The sequence below is a fragment of the Rhododendron vialii genome, chromosome 7a (genome assembly GCF_030253575.1).
Source record: "Rhododendron vialii isolate Sample 1 chromosome 7a, ASM3025357v1".
Taxonomy (NCBI): Eukaryota; Viridiplantae; Streptophyta; class Magnoliopsida; order Ericales; family Ericaceae; genus Rhododendron; species Rhododendron vialii.
The window spans coordinates 40,605,703-40,612,412 of record NC_080563.1 but is presented as its reverse complement, the minus strand read 5'-3'; the positions used below and the strand labels follow the sequence as shown (position 1 = coordinate 40,612,412).

The window sequence follows — 6,710 nt, the reverse complement described above, 5'->3', positions numbered from 1 at the left end:
CACAAAGGTCAGGGGAGTTCCCTACCTCACAGGGAACAGAATTTACTCGGCTGTCATTAGCTGCAAATGTGGTCCAAGTCCAACAACTGCGTACGTGATAATTCTTCGTCCTGCCATCCGTGTTTAGTGCTGCGCGTGGCTAAAGTTATTCTACCCGTTCCGTACATGGCTATAAACATGCACCATCCTAGCATTCACCTAGCTAGTTATATGCAAATCCAACATTTTGATTCAGGGCTGTAAAAAAGCTGAGCCGAGTTTTATCGAATTTGCTAAAAACTTGAGCTCAAACCCGGCTCGAGTCTTAACGAGCCGATCTAGTTTAATCATTTACTGAACAAACCTCTTGGATTGAATCGAGCCTCCCATAATGAGCGAAGCTTTTGTCAAAATGAGCCGAGTGAGCTCCACTCGGCTAGTTTAGCAAACAAGCCAAAAACTCAAACCGAGGTCGCAAGCTGTTTGGTTCGTTTACAGCCCTACTTTTGAATCAAGATCCTCTGTTGTTATCCCCTCTATGTGATTTTTATTTTACTTACAATGGGACTTAGTAAGGTCTCACTTGGCAATTGAAAAACCAGCTGAATCGAACATCAGTGAAGACTCGTTCGAATCACATCGGTTGGTCATAAAAGAACTAGAAGGTCGGACACAAACCGTCTAGTTCCCTTATGACAATTACGCTTTTTTAAAGTGAACAATGACAATTACGCTTTTTTAAAGTGAACAATGATCATTCTAAGTTTTGCATGGAATAAACATGTTGAGGCTTACAAATGAACGACTCAGAGCGTCAAGCGAGACCATAATGGGTCCTACTATATCACATGAGAAATTGAGAATGAACAAGAAGTTATCACATGAGAGAGGATTCACAGTACTCCATCCTTTCAAGACCAAAACTTTGCTCTTTTTCCAACGTCTGGTTATATAATCCGTCACTGGAATTGAACCAAGGAAAACCATGAGACTAGACTCAACTACAGTGTGGTGCATTCTCGTTGTGGTCCAAAAATAACAGTGCAAAAGCTTTACACTCTCATGAAAGGGAGCAGAAAAGGGCGCTGGACGCTTGATCTTGATCCATTTGTGGTCTTTATTGGATTCACTCTGTTGAAGACCAAATTGTTTATTTATTAGAGCTTGTTTGATATGGGTGCTACCGCCACGACAAGGATGGAACCAGGGGAGGTCTAGTGGCGGCGACCGCCACGACAAGAATTTTAGAAAATGCAATTATTATATGTAAAAAAAAAATTATGTCCAACTTATATAGTCTCGCCACTACTAGATTTTTTTAGTATACATTTCGCCACTGCTAAGGTAAAATCCTGGTTCCGTCTTTGAACGGACGGTTTCAGACTCATGTATGTATTAATCGGTGTATATTCATCTGCATCCGTAAGGTTCCTCTTTTTGCAATACCTCCCGTATTCGGAGGTGACATCTAATTTCTCGCAATATCCTTAACCTTATATATTGTCAAGTTTTTGAAACTTTTCCACAATCTTTTGGGAAATTTTTCTTTCCACTTAATGTAAACACTACTACAATATTGTTGAAAGATGACGCTTGAAAAAGTGAAAAGATATCACTTTTTAAAAAAACCGTAATTAAAAAGATTACAGTAAGTAAATAATGTCAGTTATCCAAAAAACGGTGATATATTATATTTATAATGTCACTTTCTAAAATAGTGACATAAATATTCTTTCTTTTTAATGTCAGTTTCTCCTAAACTATAATATAATATATTTATGATGTCACTTTGTAAAATAGTGACACAATTATTATTTTTTAATGTCACTTTCTCCTTATAAGTGACATTAAAAAACAAATTTTTTTTTTGTGTGGAGGAAACGGCGCCATATGCGGGATGCGTGGTAACTCAATGTAATTAATCCCGCCCAATATAAACCTAGATGAAACTTCTTTTACCCCGTAAAAAAAAAAAACCTCTTTTACCCTCCACGATCTCTCTCTCTCAACCAACCGTACGAGCGCAGTTCATTGATCTTGACAGCGTTAAGAGGCGGGAGAAGCCCGTCACTGTGATTTGCCGTTGATTGATCTTGGTCATCGGCCACTTGCTCCACCATTGCTTTGGTCATCGATTGACTTGAAATCAAACAGGTATACAGACCCACGGCTTTGTTTAGATAGTTCTCCAACTCTTTCTTAATTTTTTCATTGTTGAATTTATGGGTGCTATTTACATGGTTCAAAATTTGTTTCAGTGTTGATTGAGTTGCTCGCAGAGGTCTCGTCTGGATTGTCAAGATCAATTATCTAGGTGAGTATCCATTTGCATTACAGGTGTTTGATAATATGCTTGTGTCAGTCTATGCTATGTACAATCATATAGGTGAATATCCATTTGCATTACAAGTGTTTGATAATATGCTTGTGTCAATCTATGCTCTGTACATGTAGCTAGGTTGGGCTTATTGTTGATCTGTTTAATGCGCGCTTGTGTTCTCCCGATTGCCACCGACAACTCCACCTCTCTCTACCAGGTTTGTTTCCCTCCCTCCCTCTCTCTATATATCTCACCTCCACAGATGCATATGTGTACGTACATAACATTCTCTGTAAACCCTATTGTTTAAATCTTTACTAGAATTTTTGCAGAAATAGAGCTAAATATATAGCACCTAGTCGGAACTTGGTGGCCAGCTAATGAAAAGGGTGAAGCCTTTTTTAAAGGTTGTAGTGTTTGGAGTGTATGTATCTTGCTTGTTATGCAAAGTTGAATAGTTATATTAACCGGTTTGGCAGTCCAATAATATTGGCTATACTTGTTTGTTTTGTTGATAGTTTGTGGTAGTGGTGGAATGATGATCGTGGTACCAAACCCCACTTCTTCAAGTAGATTTAAGGCAAGCTTAGCTTTTACTTTTTAGTTTAATTATCTTAGTAACTGGAATTCTTGGTAAAGAAACTAGTAACAGAGGCACTTTGGTGGGGAAGTAAATTTGTTTTGAAGTCTAACTACGGTTGTGACATGCTCCATTTCATATTGTTGCATTCCCATAGACTCTATTTCTTTGATTCCTAAAATCTACACAACTGTTGGATTAACTATTGTTTGCAGTTCAATGTGTTCAACTCTTGCTGGTCGTAAGTTAGCTGCAGTTTGATAGGTCACATACCAAGACTAGTTTAGACCGGCTGCGATGAGGTATAATGTTAACTCTTAGTTCAATTCGATTGTTGCTAATTGACATTGCCTACATTTTATCATTAAGACAAATTTCTAACTTCAGGGGTCAAACACATCTTGAATTGGTTGGCAATGAGGTAAAAAATATCTTGCCTTCTAAGTCTTTGTCGCAGTTTTGTTAAACTAAGGCTTACTTAAATATGACTTTGAAAATTTCTGATTTTGGCAAGAATTTGGAGATTAATTAGTACTTTGTAAAATTTTGTTTACTTTGGACCTCTTTCTTGTACAGGTGTGGATAGTAAATGCACTTACGAATATATTCCTTGCTTTAGGTGGCTAAACATCTAATTGTAGTTCTTTGCTTTAAACTTGCCAGCTGCTCTCTCTAGTTGATGTTTTGGTTCTTATATCTTTTTATTTGAATTAGTTGCTGATTTTTTTCCGTAGGCTACCTATTTCAAACAATTAGTCACATAATAACGACTTTTTTTGTAGGCATTGGTGACATAACAACTCAAATGTAGGGAAACTGGGGTAACATATTATGCAGGAACATGTTGTTGGAGCAATACTCTTTGAGGTATGCTTTCAATGATGAAAAGACTTCTTTTGTCCAAGGTTTGCACAATATCCTGAGTTTGTCTAGCATAATTTAAATTTAAAAAACTTTCATATTGATGAAAAGGCTGAATCCATATTAGGAATTAATTGTCTTTAATTGAAGCGAACATTTCTTGGAGACCACGTATAAGTGTGTTTACAGATTTGTTATCAGTTTTATGTTTCAAATTTGCATAGAAATATATGCATACACACATGCCTACTGGTATATAATTACCGTAATATGAATTAGTTGTTCAAAATGAAAAGAAAGTCTCTCTAGCTTCATCTCTCTAGCTATGTGTTTGGTTGGACGTTAATTTTGTGTTATTTTTTCATGCAGCAAATATTGACTGAAAAGGTGTCATCTCATTTTATTGGAGCGTACATATCATGTGTTGATTGTACAGGGAGAAAGGAAAGAAGAAGTTACTGAGAAGTTGTCATCACAGGTCTTAGTGCGTCTTCCAAACTTTTTCGGCTGAAGGAATGCACAAATTTTAGGTTGAAGGAAGCTGGATTAACTCGGTGAATCATTATGTAGGGCAATTTATTTGTATTTCGTATGTACTTTTCGTGTCGAAAGATAACTTGAACATGTGTGTTAGAGAGTGTTTGTAATTTTATAATTTTCAATATATAGACTCTTTTTTACATTAGTGGATGACATTATCTTTTTTTAAATTGTTTTGAATGATTCTGAGCTGAAACTAGAATTGTGATTTTTTTTTTTAGGATCAAAGATAGAAAAGATGACAGTTTAAAACTGTCATCTTTGACTTTTTAATTATGCTTTAACAGTGTCATCTTTTCGAAAGATAACAATTTTGAAGCACTTTAATGACATTTCACAACCGTTATCTTCTACTTTTAATTACGTTTAAAAAGCGTCATCTTTATAGATATTAATGACAGTTTTAAACCGTCATTTTAAGATTCAGATTTTTAACGACAGTGATAGGCGCGTGATATCGTAGATATAAGCGCCTAAGTAGGACATATTAGCGCGTTAGAGGTGCGGTTTATTCCATTTTCCACTTGATGCCGTGCTTTGTCTTGTTTTTGTGTCTTTGTTAGTTTCGCAGGAAATAAGGCGGTTCTTGCGCCAAGTTTGGATTGCAAGGCCTTGAGGCCGTGTCGGACATCACCATGGGAAGTCGTGACGGAGGCGTGAGGCGTCGGGTGACGTGATGGACGCGTCGGGTGCCAAAAAGTGCATGCAAGCACAAAAGTCTCACTAAAGTAGACGGTATGGCTACAGCTCAGAAGTGTAGCTCTACATAGTGCATTAGCTGGGGAACTGAGAAACCCGTAGCCCTACAGCTATTCCTTGTAGGGCTACCGAAGGTTTTAACGGAAAAAATTGTATTTCAATTATTTTTAATTCTAGACTTTGGGGATTAATATAAATACCTCCCCAAACTTTATTTTTAGGGAGAACATTACGTAGCAGCTTTTTCTTACGTTCTTTTTCTTCCAGAGCTCTTTTTTTTTTTTGAAGTTTTCAAGTTTTGTTCAAGTACTCGCACTTCGGTAACTCGTATTAATTTTCGTCCTTCATTAGAGTTGTTCGTTGGAACTTGTTTAATCTATTTTTTCTGTTTGTTTCGTATTCGGAGGCATGATTAATTCTAAGGTTCTTTCTTTTTATTTTTAATAATGCGTGAGTAGTTTTTTTGAGGTTTGGTCGCTGGGTAAAGGTGCACCGCGACCCAATTAGAATTCGTCTCGCAATTTTTCGCACATTAATTTAATTAAATAATTTAGTTGGTGAAAACTACGTCCGTTGGACAAATCCGAGGCATTGTCAGGGCTCATGTGAGCTGAAACGAGTGACCAAAACCTGTTTGCTGCTGTGTACGGGATCGACAATCATAGGATTCGCATCCTTCGGAGTTTTCAATTCTCCCTAAATTTAACTATTTTTTTAGAACCTTGAAAAGCGAGCAGATTTTGATTGGGTAGCGAGCGCCGGATTCCCTATGACCGTGCCTCTCTTCTTCTTTTTTATTCTTTCGAGCAATTTATCTGTTAGTGTTAGTTTGTTAATCAACCAATCGACAACGGGTGGCTACCTAAGAGCTATTTTAAATACTACAACCCAGGGTTTCATAGCACACACATCATCGTCCTTAGTGGATTCGACTCCGGTCTTACTGGATATTGTGTTACATCGGTCTCAGCCCTACGCTTGGGGCAACCTATTAATTTAGGTCTAGGATTCAGTCAAGCATTTTTGGCGCCATTGCCGGGGACGGTAACGTGTGTTAAGAATTCGGGTAGTTTTTTATTTATTTATTTTCTTTTTAGTTCTCTATTTTTTTTTAATTGTTGAAAAACAAGAAAAAAATGGCTCATTTTGCAAGGCGCTATGGAGGTTATGCAAACCAATTTGATTATTCAGTGTCACTGCCTATATTTTATTGTATGGTTTGGCCTCAGAAATTTTTTTTTCGCATATTCATGACCTTGAGGAAGCTTTTGCTAGCAATGAAGTGGCTTTTTACTTGTATTTTCAGCATCTTTACGTGATAGTGCTCTAGATTGGTTTAATTGTTTGAGTTCAAGATTGACATGGGGTGAGATTGTAATACAATTTTTCAAAACTTTCAATCCCTCATATGAGACTCATATGCTTTTACAAGAACTATCAGATTTCTCTCAACAAGATGATGAGTCTTTGTCACAGTGTTGGGAGCGATTTAAATTTGTCATATTCTCTTGGTCGAATTTTAATTGTGAGATTGGCAGTCTTCTGGCTACCTTTTGCCATGCTTTAAATCCTAAGATATGCGAGGTGGATTTTAAGTCCACTGACGAATTTCTGGATAAAAATCCTGAAGAGGCTTGGGATTACCTAGATAAATTAACCCAAAAGCTCCAATTTTGTGAATTGATTGAAAGTTCTGAGGGTACCAATTTTGATGATAGGGAAAAAGAGGAA

At 37.0% G+C, this 6,710-nt stretch overlaps 1 long non-coding RNA gene across 3 annotated transcripts; it reads left to right on the top strand.

The window, feature by feature from the left end:
• Nucleotides 1-1,980: 1,980 nt before the first annotated feature.
• On the top strand, nt 1,981-4,362 carry LOC131334435 (uncharacterized). Of its 3 annotated transcripts, XR_009202164.1 has the most exons (6): nt 1,981-2,133; nt 2,259-2,293; nt 2,438-2,516; nt 3,095-3,181; nt 3,662-3,784; nt 4,110-4,362. It is a non-coding gene; the product is annotated as an uncharacterized LOC131334435 (long non-coding RNA). The 3 variants fall into 3 exon arrangements; XR_009202163.1 differs by lacking the exon at nt 1,981-2,133 and having other exon boundaries at nt 2,142-2,293; XR_009202165.1 differs by lacking the exons at nt 1,981-2,133; nt 3,662-3,784 and having other exon boundaries at nt 2,142-2,293.
• Nucleotides 4,363-6,710: the final 2,348 nt, after the last annotated feature.